Raw genomic sequence first — 7,503 nt, forward strand, 5'->3', positions numbered from 1 at the left:
GAGTTATTTGTATATTTTAGATAATAGTCTTTATCAGATATGTCTTTTGCAAAGATTTCTTCCCAATCTGTGGCTTGTCTTTTTATTTTCTTGACAGTGTCTTTCACAGAGCAGATACTTTTAATTTTAATGAAGTCCAACTTATCAATTATTTCTCTAATGGAGCATGGTGTTGCATTTAAAAGTGGTCAACATACTCTAGGTCATCTAGGTTTTCTCCTATGTTATCTTCTAGGAGTTTTACCGTTTTGCATTTTACATATAGGTCTGTGATTCACCTTAAGTTAATTTTTGTGAAGGGGTAAGGTTTGTGTCTAGATCTATTTTATTGCATGTGGATATCCAGTTGTTCTAGCACCATTTGTTGAAAGAACTATCTTTGTTCCATTTAATTGCCTTTGCTCCTTTGTCAAAGACCAGTTGACTCTGTTTATGTGGGTCTATTCTAGATTCTCTATTTCTTTGATTTGTCCATTCTTTAGTCACTACCATAAATGTCTTGATTATTATAGTTTTATAGTAAGTCTTCCTTATGCAGGGGTCATGCTATTCTTCTCTTGATCATTCCAATTTTACTATATGTGGTGCCAAACCGAGCCCTAGTAAGTCTTAAAGTTAGTGTCAGCCTTACCACTTGTTCATCTTCAATATGTTGGTAATTCTGGATCTTTTTACTTCCTAAATAAACTTTAAAATCTGTTTCTCAATACTCACAAAATAACTAGCTGGGATTTTTATTGGGATTGCATTGAGTCTATACATCAAATGTTGGGAAAAATTTATATCGTGACAATATTGAGTTTTCCTACCCTTGAACATGGAATATTTCTCCATATACTTAGCTTTTCTTTGATTTAGTTCATCAGAGTTTGTAGTTTTCTTTATTTACTTTTTTCTTTACTTACAGCTGTTTATATTTTGTTAGATTTACACCTAAGTATTTCACATTTGGAGTACTGGTGTAAATAATGTGTTTAAATTCAAATTCTGTCTATTCATTGTAGGTATATGGGAAAATAATTGACTTTTGTACATTAGCTTTGTATCACACAACCTTGCTTTAATCATCTATTAGTTCTAGTATTTTTTTGGGGGGGGAGAGGTCATTTTTTTCAGACTTTCTATGTAATCGATTGTGTCATCTATGAAAAAAGATAGTTTTATTTCCTCCTTTCCAAACTATGTATCTTTTATTTCCTTTTCTCATTCTATTGCATTAGCTAGAACTTCCAGTACAATTTTGAAAAGGAGAGGTGAGAGTAGACATCCTTGACTTGTACCTGATCTTAATAGGAAAGCTTCAAGTTTCTTGCTATTAAGTATGATATTCCTACAGGTACATTTTAGATTTATTTTATCAAGTTGAGAAAGTATTTCTGTATTCCTAATTTACTGAAAGTTTTTTATTTTATCATGAATAGATGATAGATTTTGTCAAATGCTTTTTCTGCATATATTGATATGATGATTTTTTTTTCTTTTTAGTCCCTATTAATGTGATGGATTACATTAATCACTTTTTGAATGTTGAACTAGCTTTCATACTAGCAAAAATTCCAATTGATCATGGTGAAAATTATTTTTATGCACTTAGATTCTATTTGCTAATATTTTTGCATCTGTATTCATGAGATATATTGATCTGTTTTATTTTATCATTGATATCTTTGTGATAAGCTTTGTTTTCATTTTCATTTAGTTATCAATATCTTTAATTATTCTTGATATTTCTTCCTTAACCAATGTTATTTAGAAGTGTATTTTTTAGTCTCCACATATATGGGATTTTCCAGTTAACCTCTCTGCTAACTTTTAGTTTCATTCCATTGTAATCCATGAGCAGGCATTGTATGATTCCTCTTTGAATTTGCTAAGGTGTCCAGAATGTTGTCTGTCTTGGTGAATGTTTCATGTGAGCTTGAGAAAAATGTGTATTCTGATGATGTTGGATGGAAAAGTCTATAGATGTCAATATATCCAAAAAATTGATAGCATTGTTAAATTCAGCTCTGTGGTGGTTCTCTTTTTATCATTTTCTCTTCAAATAATTACTTTGCTCAATTTCTCTCTCTCCTGCTTCTGGAACCCTAATTACCCACACGTTATGTACTTGATATTGTCCAACATATCAACTACTTTTTTTCTAATTTTTTAATCTTCTATCCCTTAATATTTTGTCTGACCGGTTTCTATTTATTTCTTTAAGTTCACAAAATCCTTGCTCTGCCCAGTAACTGGAAGACCATACCAATAATTCCTGATATATTTTTATTTTAATATTTATAATATTTGTTTATGCCCCTATGCACTTTTACATTCATTTGCTTCCTTTTCTGTTAGATCCTTTAACTTATCAATCATAGTTATTTTAAATTCCTTCCTTAGTAATATTAACTTCTAAGCTATATTTCTCCTGACTGATATTCACATTTTCCTGCATTTTTTACATATGTTGTAACTTTTGGTTGCCATTCAAATGTTGTTCTAAAAGAATAATAGAGAAAAAATAATATTTACCACTAAAAATTTACCCACTTTTTTGTTAGACTTTTAATATATGGAGTTGAATGAATCTAATCTGATGTTGATTTGGGTCTAGACATCACTGCAGCTCTATTTGTGTTCACTTTACCACTCTCTGCAACAATTTATGGGTGTGATCATGCTTTTTCTGCAGCAGGGTTTGGATCTGATTATCAGCCAGAGTTTGCATATCTCTGTATAGCTGAGCTGCCAGCTCTCCAAACCATGGAAGAATTCTACCTGCTTTATAGTTTGGTGGCCAATTTTGGGGGCAATCTGGTTGCTACCCAATTCTACTCTCTAATTTGCTGCCCTGCAGGTGATTTCTATTCTCCTGCTACTTAGACATCAGTCTTTGGAAAACATTTGTTGTGCTTTTAGAGATGGTCTGGAGGTTCTTAAAGGATTACTCTCAGTTGTTCTCAGCTCTTCCCCAGCCTTTGGAAGGCCTCTAGTATGGCAATAGTGAATGCCTGGAGATCAAAGAGGAATTTCTCAACTCTTCTAAGCAGCTCTTGCCTTGCTTTTGATGATGGCATAGAGTTCCATGGAATGATTTTTCTCAGTTAGCCTGTTTTGACTGCGACATTTAGCAGATTGTTGCCTTGCAGTTGGTGAAGGCCCTATCTACCTTAAGGTACACTTTCAGCTCTTCTGATCTATCTTCAGCCTTCAGCTTACAATTCTGATGCAAACCTTGAAGTTCCATAGAAAAGCACTAGTGGATGAGTACAGACTCATTCTGAGTTTTGAGGTTCACTGGGGTTCAAATCCATCATAATGGCCACACCACATGTTCTCTAAAACCACATGGATCATATGGATGAAATTTTAAGATTGATATGTAATCACTTGTGTGGCTACTTAACTGAGAAGTTTGCATATCACTAGGGACTCAAAGAAAGAAAATAGAATTTTGTGGAAAACAAACTCCAACCACCAGCACCACCACCACCACAAGAACAACAGAAAGGAGTTCAAAGAAAATAGTAGTTTTAGTTAGTTAAAGAGCATTTGGTTTGATTTCTGTATGTCCATAATTTCATGATCTGTTAAGGATGTTTAGAGCTTATCTATAGTGAGTAGGTTTTGAGTGTTCCTTGGCCAGTTTTTTACTTACTATTAAATATAGCACATTTCCTGTCTATATTCATAAAAATATTTTCAAGCTAAAGAGTATTCCTCTTAAAGATTAATTAGCTGAAAATTAGTCATTCTTCAACATTGATATACATTCTTAATATTCTTATAAAACTGTGGTAAAGTTTGGCAAGACTGAGAGATTAGGGCAGTTCATTTTTCACAATGGTTACCAAGTTTAGCTGTTTACTGGAATGACATGGTGAGATTTTCAAAATGCACAAATTTCCTGTTTACACTATACCACCCTCCAGGCCCAGCCTTTTTTTTTTAATAGGCCAGATGTCCAACATGTATATGCTCTACTAACTGAGCCATCCAGGTGCCCAAAACCTTTTAAATTATAATGCCATGAGATGGAGGAGAAGAATCATCTTTTTAATAAAATCTCAATTCATTCTTATTGAACAGGTGTTTGAGAAACACTACACTAAGGTTATTATTATTATTATTATTATTTACCATTGAGAGGAAGGATTCAGAAAAAAACAATTAGTTACACAAAAGGTAAGTTTGTCACTCCTTACCTATTTGGCCCAATGAATTTCTTACATCTAATTTGATGCCAATGGTGTTGAAGTCATGGGGTCTTATTCTAAATGTTTTGAATTATATGTCTTTTATTTTTCATGTTCTCTTTTTCATTTAATATTCAAGAAACCATGTAAAATATTTAAGGCATTATGTCCTCCCCTACACAGAATTCCTATAAAGAGAGTGGCTGGATAGTTCTACATTTGTTCTAACAGGGTTCTCTGTTAAACTGCAAAGTCTCAGTATTGAGAAATTTCTTCTCCCTTTAACTGGGAAGAAGGTTCAGGGACTAAAAATCCATTCCCAAATATGGAAAATAAATGTTAAGTTCTACAAAACCTTGGGGAAAGTAGCATCTAGGAATGCAATGAAAGCATCATGTTTTTTCTTGATAATAGAAGCCTGAACTGAGAACTAATTTAAGTGCAAGGTGAACTTTAAAATGATGTGTTGTACTCTCCTCTCTTTAATAGGAACTAGAGACAGAGATGACTATGCCCTGGACAAAATACCAGAAACATAATTTAATCCAAGTCACACTCAATAGTTGATATATTTGGGGACCTTGTTTAGATTGAATTGTAATGTTGGTAACCTAGTACATGGAAAGTAATACTATGAGGACAGTATCCTGATTTGGATCACTTTTGTCTTCTAAATATCTAGAAGTTCCAAACTCTATACATTTGGTTATATAGCCAATGTGTATCACATCTGACAAGAGATTCTGCATGAGAAATGGTAGAAATGTACCAATATCACTATCACCTAATAAAAATGTATAATTTGCTAGTTTATGAAGGACTTTTTATGTGAAAAATAGCTTAAAATAAGGATTGAATTAGCCATGAAGATAGTGGGTGTTAGGAATTGATAGACAATTTAAATTACACAATATATTTCTAGACTATTCAAGAGTTGGCCAAGTGTTATTTGGCCTATATCATCTGATTGATCTTTATGTGAAACTACATAATGCACCTACAGTAGGTTAAATAAGGGTCACTAAAGACAGCAAATCCTAATCTCTGGAATTTATAAGTGTTAATTTATTGGGAAAGAAGGGTATTTGAAGATATGATTAAGTTAAAAATCTCAATGAGAGCATTATCCTGGGGTTTTTTGGTGCATGATAAATGCAATAACAAGTAAATGTTAACTTTGTTATTAGTATTTAATTATTATTTATATTGTTTACACATAAATTATATGTATAAATAACAAGAGTTCTTGTAACATAGAGGTAGAGGGAGCATTCACATGAACAGAGGAGGAACCAATGTACTCATAGAGACAGAGATTGGAGTCAAGTGGCCACAAGTCAAATAATGTCAATAGTCACCAAAAGCTAGAAGAGGCAAAGAACAGATTTTCCTCTGCATCCTCTAAAGGGCATGTGGCCCTGCTGACACCTTGACTTCAGACTTCTGGCCTAGAGAACTATTAGACAATAATTTCTGTCTTTTAAGCCACTCAGCATTTTGTTATAATATCCAAAAGAAATAGATACAGCCCCTTCATACATCCTGGAAATAGTCTGGAACAAAATAATTTGTTCTGTTTGCTAGTCATACAAAAATGTAAGAGACCCATGGGGAATTGTCTTTCAACAACATCCATAACCTGTTTTTATACACCTTGGCTTCTGGAGAATTCTTCCGTAAGTGTGATACTCTGTCTGACACTACATTATATGACCAATAAAGACTAAGACCAAACCCACTCAATTTGCCTCATACAGAATTTAATTAAGAATACTATCAACAGGACCACCTGGAGTCAGAATTAAGCCAGGCTCTGGTACTAACCTTAAGCCTTACCACTCAGGTACCAGAAAAATAGCTGAGCAAAATCCACACTTTATTAGGGTCTACTTTGGAAAGACAGGTGGCTTTCTATTTATGTTTATTCATTGACATTTCAATGCAAATAGATGTCAAATAAGTAAGGAGTCAATTATGTCTCCACAAATTTACCTTGAGTAAACATGGACTGCTCTGTTTTGGAGAGATCTCATCAGTCTTCTGAGGCCTCACAGTCTACTGGCCTCATACTCTTTAATAACTTCAGGGTCTCTTATGACTACTTTAAGATATAAATTACAGTGTGTGCATGTGTGTGTGTGTTATATATACACACACACATATATATTATACAAAATAAAAATATATAATAATTATATTAGAATATATATTATAAAATGTATAATAATTTTTGTATATGGTGTGAGGTAGGAGTTCAACTTCATTCTTTTGCAGGTGGATATCCAGTTGCCCCAAAATTCTGTACAATATTAATAGATGCAAAATTTCATGTAACCACCATCATGAGAAACTTCAGTTATAGTTTAATTTAACTTGACTAATTTTAATGTGAATGGCTACATGTGACTACTGGTTACTGTATTAGACAGCACAGATCTAGGTTAATATCACCTCATTGAATTACATTTTTAAAAAATGAATGAAAAAGAAAAAAAAAAACCAAACGTGTTCTGTAAAAAAATATTCTTGGGAAACGAGGAATATGTCAGTGTACTGAAGATTTGAAGAAATTAACTGTAGGTTTCTGAAAATTATTTACTATCTGGGCCAGAAGAAAATTTAAAACAAAGAAACAAACAAACAAAAAAAACCTTGTCATCCATAAAAGATTACGATAATAGAGAACAGAAGTCAAACTACAGATTGAAGATATTACTGTTATGACAGGGAAAAAACTGGAATAGAATTAATAATCAAAGATAAAATAATTTAAGAGAATCTCTTCTGAAGCTTAAAAAATTGAAAATATGCAGACCATAAAAGCTCATTAAACTTTAAATCAAACTAATGAAAAGAGACACCAAGAAAAATCCTCTTACTCTTTCTATAAAAGGTTAATGAAAATAATTCTACACTCACTCAAATTGCCTACAAAAGAACAAAATCAAATGGTTGGTTTTCTATTTGCCATAAAATATTAATGAGCTAATAATGTCCATAGAGTTTTGAGAGATAAGGGTTTGGTGACCCCAAAATTCTATAATAACATAATTGATTTAAATATTTCAGGAAAAGAATATAATATTCTCAAAAATCTCAAGGGCTCAATTAATACCGATCATGATTGAAAATAATGATTATAAAATAAGAATTTAATAGAAATAGGAACACAAAAATACAAAATTATTAGTGTATCTGAATAGGTACTAAGCTTTTAAAATAGTTAAATAAAATTACATCTAAAACTATGTTTATTTGGACACATCAATTTTATGGAAATATGTTTAAATATAAAGCACTTAAGATGAGCTAGATGTTATAT

At 32.2% G+C, this 7,503-nt stretch overlaps 1 non-coding gene across 1 annotated transcript; it reads right to left on the bottom strand.

Moving 5' to 3' along the window:
• Positions 1-490: 490 nt before the first annotated feature.
• Positions 491-596, bottom strand: LOC128775753 (U6 spliceosomal RNA). The gene has a single exon (XR_008420732.1). It is a non-coding gene; the product is annotated as a U6 spliceosomal RNA (small nuclear RNA).
• Positions 597-7,503: the final 6,907 nt, after the last annotated feature.

This window comes from Panthera pardus, unplaced genomic scaffold (assembly GCF_024362965.1).
Source record: "Panthera pardus isolate Hobbes unplaced genomic scaffold, ASM2436296v1 HiC_scaffold_8, whole genome shotgun sequence".
Classification (NCBI taxonomy): domain Eukaryota; kingdom Metazoa; phylum Chordata; class Mammalia; order Carnivora; family Felidae; genus Panthera; species Panthera pardus.